Genomic DNA, 15,142 nt, shown 5'->3' with positions numbered 1-15,142 from the left:
CACAAGAGGAAGGCTGACTGGCCCTCCTCCTAAAACACAGCCTAGTTTTGTTGGCCTTCTATCTCCCAAACTCCTTTATTTTCGTTTCCCTTCTTTCCCTACTGCTCTGAATGATCTGGTCTGCAAGAACAGCCTAAGGTTATATCTACACTACAGACCTTATGGGGGCACAGCTGTATTGCTGCTGCGGTGCCACTGTAAGGTCTCCCATGTGGGCACTATATTCCAATGGGGGAGAGCTCTCACATCAGCATAATTAAACCACCAACAAGCAGTGGTGGCTATGACGACAGGGGAAAATAGCTTGCAGTTTCCACACAAGTTTGCATGGCCAGTTAAAGTCTACATCACTCTGCTAACTCACGGAAAAACTATTAACTGCCTCGTCTTCATAAGAACGTTTACCTTGAGTTAGCAAACTCAAGTTAATACATCTTTTTTCCTAATGAAGACAGAGCCAAAAAGTCCAAGAGCAAGTCAGCGGTCTCCAGCTACAGGCACCTGCACTCCTGCTTCAATGAAATTGGTCATCTAATCAGGTATGTACCTAAAGGTACTCTTTGCATGCAGTAAGTGAAAATGTGACAGAAAGTTGAATCTCTTTTTTTTTTTTAAATAAAAATTGCATATTTTTCCACAGGAAATGTAGGCCCATATATATGGATGTTATGAACAGGTGCATTTTGTAGTTAGAAATCAAAGTAAGATGGATACTTTCTGTTCAATTTGGGACAACCATAATAATACAGTCTTAGCTATGATTTGACAATTTCAGTTAAGCTCCTAGTGGAGAGCTGTTTACAAATCCCTTCATCACAGCTGGCATCTTTTAGCAGTCTCAGAAGAGGAGAAAGGATTGAGCAAACATGGAGACAATAACCTCTAATCCCTAAAGTTGTTCCCTCCAAACCAGAGTTTGAAGAATACTGGCAGGGTACTGTGTGAAAACTTGCGCCACTCCTGCCAAGCTGGACCTGCTCTATGAATAGTCGACTTCAGTCTTCTTTGCTACAAATCCAACACATTTCAAGAGCACTAAAATTTACAATCAAAATTTTTAATATGAACACTTATTGACAGCAAATAAATTTAAGCCCAACACTCATAAAACAGGGAAAAGTCAAAATTAGAGAAAGATCAGACGTTTTCCGTCTTAAAGACTTATTTGGAGACAACACTCTATAATAGTCATGAGACAAGAATAAATTTGTCCATTCTTCTGGGTTTGCCAGTTTAAAAGAAACTCAATTAGTTCTGTGAGAACTTGTAAAACTTCTCAAAATCAAAAGATGCTTCTAAAAAAATGTAGTGTTTTTGCACTGAAGATTTCTTTTGAAACTACCTTAAAACAAAAATACCTATATAAGAAATTAACATTATACTTGATTAAATGATCTACATGGATTCCCAGCTAACAAGTGCTAGTAAATCTAAACATAAATCTCGACATATAAAGAGAAAAAACTTGTTTTTAAACTAATTTTGTGAAGCTGTTCTGCTCTGCCTTTCATAGACTTATGAAGAAAAACTTCATAAATAGCTGTCATTACAATTGGCCAAATGTTAAAAAAACTCCATTTAATCATAATATACGGTACATCAAGTATAAATGGGACAATTTTTAAAATTAAGAAGTTAACAACATGAGTATTTTCAAATTGCTTTCCTTGTGTTACTGCATCTCAGAATACAGAGGTACTAATAAAAATACCTTAGAGAGAAATCATTCTAAACACTATTTAGAATGATTTCTCTCTAAGGAATTCATTTATATATGAATTTGTTGCTATGGTAGGATATATAAAAACAGAAAAATAAACACCCCCAACTTACTTGGTTAAAAAGTGAGGTTAGCAGATACTATGGATTTGCTAAGCACATGCACTTTACACTAAACACTATGCTGAAGTAAACATATTTACAGATAAGACTATCTGCTTCCTCCTTCCCTAAATAGAAGGTAGACTTGAAAACATATTGAGGGAAGATAATCTAGATAAAATGCTTGTGTTTTGAATGACATATTTATGGAATATACTTTTAGGGGATATAAAAAGAGTCTGGTTAACCCCCCCTTTTTTTTAAAATAGTATCTTGCCTTTGAATTAAAGTTCCATTGGTGTAAGTCAAAGTTTTATTACATTTAAAAGTTAGCTAACAAAGTCAATTGTACATATTAATACTAGTTAGCATTTTTTGGCTTCAAAGCACAGATTAACTAACAAATTTGCAACCCCCTTAGGTGTGGAAACAGACAGGGAAGGTTCAGGGAAAGTGCAGAGGGCCAAAATGCTCAGCACACAGAATTTACTATGCACCTGTTCAGAAAGGGTTCCGTATACCGTGGAGAAGTGTGTACAAAATGCTCAGCAACATGAACAGTGCCTGAATACTAAGTAGGAGGAAGTGGACACTGTGATCAAAGAGATAATGGTTACAGGATATATACAAGGCATACCCTATGTACATTCCAATGAATACAAATAAATGTTATTTTATTTTGGTTGTTTAAAAATATGTCATCCAGTACCCTGGATGCATACACAAAATAAACAATTTGGACCTATGGAAAAAACATCTCTTCCAATCTGATTTGATTCCCCTCACAAGGCTCACACACCAAGCCAGCAACTTATTCACACTATCCAGCCCAAAGATAAACCTAAAGACTTGTTTAGGCCTGGTCTACACTAGGAGTTTCTCGAATTTAGCAGTGTTAAACTGAATTAACCCTGCACCCGTCCACACAACGAAGCCCTTTACTTTGATATAAAGGGCTCTTAATATCGGTATCTGTACTCCTCCCCGACGAGGGGAGTAGCGCTGAAATTGGTATTGCCATTTCGGATTAGGGTTAGCGTGGCCGCAATTCGACGGTATTGGACTCCGGGAGCTATCCCACAGTACACCATTGTGACCTCTCTGGACAGCAATCTGAACTCGGATGCACTGGCCAGATAGACAGGAAAAGTCTCGCGAACTTTTGAAATACATTTCCTGTTTGCCCAGCATGCAGAGCACAGGTGACCATGCAGAGCTCATCAGCACAGGTAACCATGCAGTCTGAGAATCAAAAAAGCACCAGCATGGACCGTACGGGAGGTACTGGATCTGATCGCTATATGGGGAGAGGATTCAGTGCTAGCCGAACTACGTTCCAAAAGACGAAATGCCAAAACATTTGAAAAAATTTCCAAGGGCATGATGGAGAGAGGCCACAATAGGGACTCACTACAGTGCCGCGTAAAAGTGAAGGAGCTCAGACAAGCCTATCAAAAAACAAAGGAGGCAAACGGTCGCTCCAGGTCAGAGCTGCAGACATGCCGCTTCTACGCTGAGTTGCATGCAATTCTGGGGGGGGGGGGGGGGAGGAGGGAGGGGACACGCCACCACTATCCCACCTCTGACCGTGGATTCCGAGGCGGGGGTAATCTCAGCCATGCCTGAGGATTCTGAGGATGGGGAAGAGGAGGAGGATGACGACAAGCTTGCGGAGAGCACACAGCACTCCGTTCTCCCCAACAGCCAGGATCTTTTTCTCAGCCTGACTGAAGCACCCTCCCAACCCCCAGACAATGAGGCCATGGAAGGGACCTCCAGTGAGTGTACCTTTGTAAATATAAAACATGGTTTAAAAGCAAGCGTTTTTTAATGACTAATTTGCCCTGAGAACTTGGGATGCATTCGCAGCCAGTGCAGCTACTGGAAAAGTCTGTTAACATGTCTGGGGATGGAGCGGAAATCCTCCAGGGACATCTCCATGAAGCTCTCCTGGAGGTACTCCAAAAGCCTTTCCACAAGGTTTCTTGGCAGTGCAGCCGTATTCCGTCCTCCATGGTAGGACACTTGACCATGTCATGCTAGTAGCAAGTAATCTGGTATCATTGCACGACAAAGCCTGGCAGCATATGGTCCCGGTGTTTGCTGGCATTCAAGCAACAGCCATTCTTTATCTCGCTGTGTTATCCTCAGGAGAGTGATATTGTTCATGGTAACCTGGTTGAAATACGGGAATTTAATTAAGGGGACAGAGGTGGCCGTTCCTACTGGGCTGTTTGCCTGTGGCTGAAAAGAAATCCTTCCCTGCAGTTAGCCAAGCCGGGGTAGGCAGGGGAGGGGAATCTTCCCTGATACCAGCCATGCGGTGGGGGGAGGGATAAAGCGATCATCCCAGAGAATTGGATTGGGGGGGGAGGTGGAGTTTGGTTTCTGCTGCTGCACGTTAACAGGAAAACTGCAGCACGCAATGGGCTTTGCATGGTATGTGGGAAAGGAGGGCGCTGCTTGTAGAAAAGCTGCAGAAACCGAAAGACAATGGCTTACCATGGCCGCATGCAAGCCGAATTCTGTTGCCCAGACCTGTGTCTGTGCTCTCTAACACCAAAGCCGCAGGCACTCAATATTAAGATGCAAAATGCGACCTTGTACCGAAATCACGTGCCATGTAATGTGAATAGTGTTGTTCACCGTGAAAAAGTATAAGCATTGTTCTGTAAAATTTATCTTTTTAAATACTTCTCTCCCTTTTTCCCCCCTCCCGCAGCTGCAAATCTTTCAAGCCTCCCTCCTCCGTCCCAAAGACTATCTCAGATAAGGCGTCGAAAAAAAGAGGATGCGAGACTAAATGTTCTTGGAAATCATGGAATCCACCCACAATGAAAGAGCTCATCTGAATGAATGGAAGGACATGGTGTCAAAGTACAGGAAAGATGCCAGTGAACATGAGGCCATGAGGGACGCTCGAGATGAGAGGTGGCAGGCTGCAACGCTGGGGCTGCTGCGTGATCAAACGGACATGCTCCGGCGTCTGGTGTAGCTTCAGGAACGGCAGCAGGAGCACAGAGTGCCGCTGCAGCCGCTGTATAACCTCCCTCCCCCATCACCATGTTCTGTAGCTTCCTCTCCCAGAAGTGTAAGAACGTGGAGGGGGGGGAGGCTCCGTGCACCCTCCCACTCCACCCCAGTGGACAGCCCAACCAAAAGGCTGTCATTACATTTAACTTTTTTAGTGGCCTTTTCCTTCCCTTCTATCCTCCTCCCAAACCCCACTCGGGCTACCTTGTCAGTTCTCTCCCTCTTTTTATAATCAATTAATAATGAATTCATGATTTTTAAACGATAGTGACTTTATGTCCTTTGAAAGCAAGCTGGGATCGAAGGGGGAGGGTGGGTTGCTTACAGAGAACGAGTCAATCAAGGGGATGGGTTTTCATCAAGGAGAAACAAACAGAACTTTCACACGGTAGCCTGGCCAGTCATGAAACTGCTTTTCAAAGCTTCTCTGATGCGCAGCACTTCCTGGTGTGCTCGTCTAATCGTCCTAGTGTCCGGCTGCGCGTAATCAGCGGCTAGGCGATTTGCCTCAGCCTCTCATCCCGCCATAAAGATCTCCCCCTTACTCTCACAGAGATTATGGAGCACACAGCAAGCAGCAATAACAATGGGAATATTCTTTTCGCTGAGGTCTGAGCGAGTCAGTAAAGTGCGCCAGCGACCTTTTAAACGTCCAAATGCACATTCTACCACCATTCTGCACTTGCTCAGCCTGTAGTTGAACAGCTCCTAACTACTGTCCAGGCTGCCTGTGTATGGCTTCATGAGCCATGGCATTAAGGGGTAGGCTGGGTCCCCAAGGATAACTATAGGCATTTCAACAACCCCAACTGTTATTTTCTGGTCTGGGAAGTAAGTCCCTTGCTGCAGCCATTTAAACAGAGCAGTGTTCCTGAAGACGCGAGCGTCATGAATCCTTCCCGGCCATCCCACGTTGATGTTGGTGAAACGTCCCTTGTGATCCACCAGTGCTTGCAGCACCATTGAAAAGTACCCCTTGCAGTTTACGTACTGGCTGTCCTGGTGCTCCGGTGCCAAAATAGGGATATGGGTTCCATCTATCGCCCCACCAGTTAGGGAATCCCATTGCAACAAAGCCATCCACTATGATCTGCACATTTCCCAGAGTCACTACCTTTTGTAGCAGCAGCTCAGTGATTGCTTTGGCTACTTGCATCATAGCAGCCCTCACAGTAGATTTGCCCACTCCAAATTGATTCCTGACTGACCGGTAGCTGTCTGGCGTTGCAAGCTTCCACAGGGCTATCGCCACTCGCTTCTCAACTGTGAGGGCTGCTCTCATCTTGGTATTCTGGTGCTTCAGGGCAGGGGAAAGCAAGTCACAAAGTTCCATGAAAGTGCCCTTACACATGCAAAAGTTTCGCAACCACTGGGAATCGTCCCACACCTGCAACACGATGCGGTCCCACCAGTCTGTGCTGGTTTCCTGGGCCCAGAATCGGCGTTCAACGGCACGAACCTGCCCCATTAACAGCATGATCTCCAAAGCGCCGGGGCCTGTGGTTTGATAGAATCCCACGTCCATGTCCTCATCACTCTCGTCGCCGCGCTGCCGTAGCCTACTCCTCGTCGCCTGGTTTTGCAGATTCTGGTTCAGCATAAACTGCACGATAACGCGCGAGGTGTTTACAATGTTCCTGACTGCTGTCTTGAGCTGAGCGGGCTCCGTGCTTGCCGGGGTATGGCGTCTGCACTGTTCATCCAGGAAAAAGGTGCGAAACGGTTGGCTGCTGTTGCTTTCCCAGAGGGAAGGGGAGGATGTACCCAGAACCACCCACGACAATGTTTTTGGCCCCATCAGGCATTGGGATCTCAACCCAGAATTCCAATGGGCGGAGGAGACTGTGGGAACTATGGGATAGCTACCCACAGTGCAACGCTCCGGAAATCGACACTAGCCCCGGTACATGGACGCACCCTGCCGAATTAATGTGCTTAGTGTGGCCGCATACATTCGACTTTATACAATCTGTTGCCAAAAACCGGTTTCTGTAAAATCAGAATAATCCCGTAGCGTAGACACACCCTTACACGTAGTTTTTGTACCACTTTAACTATGCTGGTTTCTAAAACATTAAAACAGTACACCTCCCTAGTGTGGGCAAAGCTATATTGGTATAGCTAAACTAGATCAATAGAAGCACCTTTATACCAGAATAACTGCATCCACATTAGGGAGTTATACCACTTCAACTATGTCAGTTTCCAAACCAATATAGTTATAGCAGTACTAACTGTACAGAAAAGCCCTGTGAGAAAGAGCGAGACTTCCAATGGGACCTGAGGTCAACAGATTTAGGCCCTGACTAACCAAGGCATGAAACAGATTTCACAGTTGAGGACTCCTCACCAAGAGAAATCTGTCTAGGCTCATTGTCAATAAACCAGGGGATTGCTAGCTCATGTTCCTCAGATCTCAACTGTTGCAGTAATAGTACCAAGGTAGAGAAGCAGTGTCTCAGGCACCATGGTCTAGCTGGTTTAAAGCTTTACACATTTAAAAGTGACCAAACCAGCATGCCCAACTTTTGGATTCTCAGTTACTCCAACTGCCAACCAGGGGAAATGGTTACCAGAATGTGCTTAAGAAGTGTTTCTTTGAAAAAACTGAGAACAGGACCTCCCACAAATAGATCCAAGGGTTTTAATTAAATAAACTCTCTCAAAGGAAGTTCACCAATGTCTCACGTGTGCTGTTCATGCTGACTTACCAGTCTGCAGCTCACTTTCTAGCTAATAAAGTGAAAGAAGCTGAAAAAACAAAGCTCAAACCTTAGCTGCTCTGCTAGCAGCTCAAAGCCACATTCTCAGTTCTGAGATACAACCGTACAGAAGTTATAAGTGACTTGCCCCAAAGTCACTGAGTAATCATAATAGCCAGGATACAAGTCCTGTGACAGACTTGTGAACTAGAAGCAATCATAAGCTGCCTGTCTCAATACTTCGGTTTATTTAAAATAAATTGCTAATTCTCTGAGATATTCACAAATTCTAAATGTTCTTGATGACTGAAGGGCCAAAAACTATGTGCTGTGTATGTAAAATCCTAACACAGGCTACGTCAGCAACTTTTTATAGGCCCAAAGTTCAGAGTTTGGTCAAGAGGCCGAGAGGCCTACCAAACAGTGAACAATATTAGCTAAAAGAAGCAGAACAAACAAGACACAACCTTGCTTTTTACTAAGATAAGCATGGTCAGCAAAACGCCAGATGGGGAGCAGTAATTGGCACTCTCATCTTAAGCTGTAAACATACCAAAGGACTGAAAGGGGCCCTGTGTCTGTCTTTCTCCACTCCTTTTGCAGGAAGAGAGAGCCATGCTCTCCCACATACCAACCTAGAGTTCATGGAAGAGCTTCAAGCATGTCAGTATGAGATTGGTATCTGCGAGGGACGAGGGAGGATGTCCTATGTTTGCCCATTGTGTTTCTAAAGGCTAACTGAAAAGCAATTTCTATTGCCATGTACTTTTCAATGTCTTTTTGCTTTAACCCCCAGGAATGTACCTGTTGGACAATCAGAAGGGCTACCTCATTCCTATGGACCCCAAATCAGAATTCAACATATATATTTTATACTAATACACTTTATACATTGTTTAAAGGAAAACATCTGTGTACTAACAGTATGTTACTTGTTAACCTGAAACGATGGGCGGAGACATTATGTAATCTTTAGACTATTGGCTAATGTGCTTATCTTGTCTTGCTGCTAGACCTATCCAGGGGCTTGGGACCTCCTACCCCGTCACATCTCTCCGCCCATGAAAATTCCATATAATCCATTGTAATCAATTGTTTGGCAGTGTCTCTAGCCTAATAAGCAAAGTGACACTCCATCAGCGCTGTGCATAATAAACCCACATGCTTGATTCTACATGGTGTCCATTTTGTTCCTTCAAGGATAAAGTTTCATTTTGTATGGTTATCAATTTAATCAAATTCATAGAACAGATCATAACCAGATTTAGGAATTTGAGTGGGAATGCTAATTTTCCTATGCCCTCCTCATTCAAGCCCTTTTGAAACACAGAGCAGGCTATCTTTTCTCAGTCCAGGGCTTAAAAATTTGCTAAACATCCATTAGCCAGAAACCAATACAAAAGATAAATGAAAAACAGTGAGACCCAAGTGGAACCTTTTGGTGAGATGCCCAGACTTCCCTTCAACTTCTAACTGTTGACAAAGAGGAGAGCAGTAAAAATTTTTTAACAAGATCGTGTCAATGGATCCTGCTCAGAAGCACCTGCTTTCATATTATGTTCTGGCTAATTTGATGCCACACTTTCTAGTTCTGCTCAACCAATGGAAAATAAAAGGCACCTTTACTCTTTTCTCCCCACTTCCCAATGGTAAATGGTGCGTGAATTTTTCAAGCCCTACCTCTGCTTGACTGGAGCACATGTATTAAAGATGCTTGTTTCAGGACCAGCTATTTAAATGCAAACATTAGCAACTCTATTCATACAAGGCAACGGACACATCCTAGTTATACATTTTGGAACAGCTCAAATAGGTGTGAGGAAGAAGCCAGTAGTGTTTCTGGACAAAAGAACTGGAAGAAAATGCCCTACTTGTGAAAATTCCAAAGGCATTGCATTAGCATTGTCTGCTTGTTTAAATAGTTAGAATGAATAACCGATGTCAATGTCCCCATATCATGTTTCCTCAGAGAAAATCTATGTCCTCAATATTTTTATTAGTGTGTCCTGTGAACTAACTACAGTTAGTGTAGAAATTCCATGTATAATTTAAGAGTTTAATGGAAAAATGTCAGAGGTTTTTAAAAGTTTGCATAGAGCTGGTAATAAGAAATTTTCCAAGAATGGGAACCTCATTTTCAGGTTTTCAAGGGTTTCTTTTACAGTTTATAGTGAATCTTCCTGAAAAAAAAAATAATAAAATCACAGATTGTTCAATATAGATTTAAAAGAAAACACACAATCCCTTTGGAGGCCTTTGACATGGCAATAACTCTCCTCTGTGACCCAAGTTCTAAACACAACACAAAAAAGCAAGAATATTATTTACTTTCTTCTCTAGAAGGAAAAAAAGTTGGATGCAGACTACCCTTTCTTTTCCCAAACATGGGCACCAAGTTAGTTCAGATGCCTGACAAAACACAACCAAATGAACGATGCCAAACAGATGGACTGTCTGGAACCTTTAAAAAAACAACAAAAAAACAACAACACATTTGCTTGATTCTGTGCCAAACATTGGAAAAACAGAAAGAACACTTCCAAGCTAGATAGGCAAACTGTGATTACATCCTATTTTGCCTTCTGGACCAAGCATGTGGGCAAAGCTCATTTATTGTAAGCAGCTGAAAATGTTCTTCTCCCAACTACCGTACATGTGCTGTGCTAAATGTCACTCCCTTCTGAAGTGTGAGGGCACACAAACTACAATCAACATCTATCACAAAGTAAATCAGACCAGCAGACTGACAAATCTGAGCATGAAAAAGCACATAACCGGACAGGCAAACTTAGAAGCACGATGTCCATAGTGTAGTTTATAGAACATCTATACATTTCATTATTACCGTTTTCAGCTAATGTGCATAAAATAGTCTTCCTCATTTGTTTTGATTGAAAGTGGAATTATTTATTGTTTGTATACCACCAGCATGTGAGGCATTTTAACAGATGGTTTAAGTTAACATGAATAGTGTTATTTAACAAATTCACTGCATTATAATCGATTCATATAAAATATATTTGTCTAGACACTAACATCGCTAATTGATATCAACACATCTCTGTGAAGCATTTGTCGATTAACCATTGGATGAGTCAGAAGATGGAAAAAAACAAATGGATTTTGTAGGCCTCACTAGAAGTGGATAATTTATTTTTGTAATTATTTTAGTTTAAACTTTGCTAGGAAATGGAATGGTCGATTTAAAACCTAAAGCAGACTCCTGACATATTTTAAAGCATGTAATTTTTAAACTACATTTGGTAATGCTTGTTATCCCATCTCTTCTTTTAAAATATTGGGAAAGATGTCTAATCTCTAACATAAGTACACCTCCCGATATAAAACGAATTCGGATAAACGCAGTAAAGCAGCGCTCCGGGCAAGCGGGGCTACGCACTCAGGAGGATCAAAGCAAGTTCGATATAACGCAGTTTCACCTATAACGCGGTAAGATTTTTTGGCTCCCGAGGACAGCATTATATCGGGGTAGAGGTGTAAATAAATATCAATTCCCATGGCTGCTTCACCATGAACAATTGGAACATAAATACCTAAACAGGAGAGAAAAACAACTATATTGCTTAACAGTTTTATTCACATAAATAATCTTTAAACACTGTGATAACTGTTTAATTTGTAAGGAGCTTTCAAAGTTAGTATTCAGAAACCTCAGTTATTTCCCACTCCATCAGTTCAACTTCTTTCATACCTACTATACCATATCTTTGTTTAAAGATGTAAGAAAATTCAGTTTGAATCATAATGCAGATATTGTACTGATAACTTGGAAGTGAACTTATTCACAGAGATGGTTATAACTATCAAACTGCAACTAAGAACACAAACTACAATGTGTTCGTCTCTTTTACAGCAGCACAAACCAATGTAACCACAATTAAGTCAGTAGAACAGCCCTCAACTTTCACAGCTGGAAGAGAGAGCAGAACTTGATCCACTGCTTTCAAGCAATTTTTTAATTTTACCCTCATGAGATCTGAACAGGAAGATGGAGTCATGTGGGACTTTATTCCTAAATTTCTAAGCCTGTTTTTCAAGTAGTGCAAACCAGCAGTGGTTCAATCTGCTCTCATTCCTTCATTACTTCTAGTCTGGCCTTTACACTTATTAGGCAAGATTACCCCCAGTAAAAGGAAAACGGAGGAAGGGACAGAATAATAAAGATTGAACAAAACAATGGGAAACACTCCAAGGAACAATCCAGTATTAGCCAAAGGAATAGAAAAGAGGACCTAAAAGACCTTTCCCATCTCTAATTTCTTGGAGTCCAATAAAAGTTAGTTTCTGCTGAGAGGCTTTTGCCAATTCAAAGAGTAACAGATGTGTTTCAGTATACCAAATTACAAGGTAGGCCACTCACTCTACACCTTTGCTACTTCTGCCTCTCACAAATCTGGTGCGGTTTTCCCTATTATAAATTATAGCTATCAAAACAAGCTAAATCTTGAAAGAGAGGTGGCAGAAAATTTCAGACCCAGTTAAATAATGGCTCCCACATCATTTCAACCTTCCTCTACCTACCATTTGGATTTTGTTGTCACACAAGATCAGTGGTGTCCATTTAGATACTGGAGGGTTAAGTAACTAAGACCTATCCATGTTTCCAGACTAAAAGTGAGGGCACCGATGCCGCCATTCTAGAGTGACTTTATTTATTAAAGATACTACAATACTGTATAGTAATAACCACACACATTGCAGTTACACTCACTTATGCTTTAGTGTTTGGGACCATTACTTTACGACACTGCATTTTTTTATAGGACAAAGGAAGTAAACGCCAGTGAGATGGCTGCAGCAAATGAGGCTCTAGCAAGACTCACCAGGATAGAGTGGAGGCACTAGTCAAAGGAGGCTCATTCCAAGGTCTGGGGAAGGGGCTGAGCTAGAGGATTATTAAATTGAGAGGAATGAGTTGGAGGGAACGAATTATCAGCTCATGCAAGCCAAACACCTGGAGGATCATGGGGGGGGGGGGGAGAGGGAGGAGGAGACAGGCAGAGGATCTCAATAAAATGGGTATCCTGTGGGAGAGAGGAACCTAGCAGAGGAGGCAAAACCCCCAGAGCTGGCAAATCAGAGGGGGCTGGTCAGGGGGGTGGGAGGACAGGGAAAGGGCTATGGTCAGAGCACTGGATCTGGTAGCTAGGGGGGGCTGGACGGGGCTGTGGCTAGAGATCAGGGCTCTGGAGCTACAGATCACGGCTCTGGGGTCTAGCAGCCAGAGGGGGCTGGTCAGGGGGGTGGGAGGACAGGGAGAGGGCTGTGATCAGAGTACTGGATCTGGTAGCTAGAGGGGGCTGGACGGGGCTGTGGCCAGAGATCAGGGCTCAGGGGTCTAGCAGCCAGAGGGAGCTGGTCAGGGGGGTGGGAGGACAGCCGGGAGGGGGGTGGGAGGACAGGGAGAGGGCTGTGGTCAGAGCACTGGATCTGGTAGCCAGAGTGGGCTGGGCGGGGCTGTAGCCAGAGATCAGGGCTCTGGGGTCTAGCAGCCAGAGGGGGCTGGTCAGGGGGGTGGGAGGACAGGGAAAGGGCTGCGATCAGAGCACTGGATCTGGTAGCCAGAGTGGGCTGGGCGGGGCTGTGGCGCTATCTGTGGGCTGTGGATCAGGGCTCTGGAGCTATAGATCAGGGCTCTGGGGTCTAGCAGCCAGAGGGGGCTGGTCAGGGGGGTGGGAGGACAGGGAAAGGGCTGTGGTCAGAGCACTGGATCTGGTAGCCAGAGTGGGCTGGGCGGGGCTGTAGCCAGAGATCAGGGCTCTGGGGTCTAGCAGCCAGGGGGGCTGGTCGGCACGGGGGAGGGGTTGTGGCCAGACGTCCTGCGGGAAGCAGGTCAGGGGTCTGCCCCCACCCCATGCCCCGGGGGCAAGGAGCGAAATGCCTCCCCCCTCCCAGACTGCACAGGCTGTGACCCTCGGGGAGGGGGCGGCGCCCCCAAGCCAGGCCTGCCCCACCCCGAACCCCTCTTCAACGGCGGAGCCGAGGCGCCACTTCGAGGGGAGACCGGGAGGGATATAGCCCCTTCTCCGCTGCCACCTCCCGCCGCGGTGGGCTCCTTACCGGTTAGGGCGGCGGTGCCAGCTCCTCAATCCTTCCGCCAAGATGGCAGCCAGTCCGAGCCCAACCTCAGGCAGCGACTTTCCAAAGTCGGGCGAACAATGCGCATGCGCAGAGGCAGCGACGACGAAGGCGGGTGAAAACTATAACTCCCAGCGTGCCTCGCGGGTATTACGCATGCGCGCGGAGTGAGCGAGCGCTTGCATGGGTGGGGCAGGGTTCGGCGGCCTGGGCCTGTTGTAGGGCCGCGTGTGCTTCACCTCCGTGGGGATTTGGGTGTGGACTTGGCTTCCTCAGGGGGCGGGAAGGGGCTGAGCCGTGGGGACCCCCAGACAGGGATCCTGGAAAAGGGGCGGTGGAAGGGGACTCCCCACACAGCGATGATGGAGCGGCTCTGGGCTGGCAGTGGGAGCTCCAGAGACAGGGACCTGGGGGGCGGGGCTCTGAAGGCATGTTCAGAAGCGCTTTGCACACTTTTCATACAGAGACGCCAGAGTACAGTTATTCTATGAAAAGTGGTATTGAAGGGTTCCATTTGTAATCTCTTAACAGCACAATTAATGGCGAATCTCAAAGCAACATGGCCTCCTTGCAAATCCAGTGCCATCTGGATCGATTTTTGGCAAGGTGTTTAAGGTATAACTGTGTATGTGCAGAATCTAGCCTCAATTGGGGCTTCTAGGTGCTGCTGAAAATGACAATAAACAGTGAAATATCTAATGCAATCTTCAGTGTGCAGCTCTAACCAGCTCCAGTACAAAAATATAGCAACACTCGGCACCTTAGAATGGAGATAGAAACATGATACAGTTTCAGAAAGAGATTTCTGCATTGCATGGATCTATGTACCTCATTAGAAAGCATTAATAAAATGCACTTAACAGCCCTGAAGACTAAAGTCCTTTTCATCCACAGATCTGTTACAGAAGGAGGGAAGAAGGGCAGCCTTCCCAAACACTGCCTGCTACACCACAGTACCACAACCTTCCCCTGGAGGTAGCTGCATTAGTTCCAGTGGGAGCATTGCTGACATTTAGACTGTGTTGTCTAATTCTGTTTGGAGCACAGTAGTTAAAACACCGAGAGACTGACTGCATTACTGCTGCCCCTCACCCATGGAGATGCACCATTGGTAGTGCAATCATGGGAAATTTTAAGACAGCTGAAAGTGTAAACAAGGCCTAAGAGTGAGAGGATAGTCCAGTCTCCATGGTCTGGTTAATCCTCGGCTCTGATGAGAGCACCAACAAGACTGTCAATTAATAGTACAGTAGAATCCTTTTTTTTATGAACTAATTGGAGAGTGAGGAATTCATAAAATCAAACCATTCATAAAACTGAACATCTCAAAATTACAGTAAGTACTGTGCATAAGTTTCAGTATAGTGACATCATTACTTTTTTCTTGTCCTTCAAAGCACTACAAAGCAATTTCCAATGCACTGAAGGTATCAGAACATGAAGGGATGTTGACTTTTTCTTCATCAACATCACTTTCATTATGTGAT

At 44.4% G+C, this 15,142-nt stretch overlaps 1 protein-coding gene across 5 annotated transcripts in view; it reads right to left on the bottom strand.

Annotated features, from left to right (window-relative positions):
* Positions 1 to 15,142, bottom strand: part of ITCH (itchy E3 ubiquitin protein ligase) — a 126,306-nt gene that overhangs the window by 92,092 nt on the left and 19,072 nt on the right. The window contains exons 1-2 of one of the 5 annotated variants that reach the window (XM_065565726.1): positions 13,638 to 13,728; positions 12,401 to 12,462 (exon numbers count right to left, since the gene is read on the bottom strand). The exons of 1 other annotated variant lie outside the window; for it this stretch is intronic. The gene's annotated coding sequence lies outside the window, so the exon portion shown is untranslated. Of the gene's footprint in view, positions 1 to 12,400; positions 12,463 to 13,637; positions 13,762 to 15,142 lie in introns of those variants that run through there. 3 more of the 5 variants (XM_065565728.1, XM_065565725.1, XM_065565729.1) reach the window with 3 other exon arrangements.

The sequence above is a fragment of the Chrysemys picta genome, chromosome 13 (assembly GCF_011386835.1).
Source record: "Chrysemys picta bellii isolate R12L10 chromosome 13, ASM1138683v2, whole genome shotgun sequence".
Lineage (NCBI taxonomy): Eukaryota > Metazoa > Chordata > Testudines > Emydidae > Chrysemys > Chrysemys picta.
The sequence above is the reverse complement of the archived record's forward strand: the minus strand, read 5'-3'. Positions and strand labels throughout refer to the sequence as shown.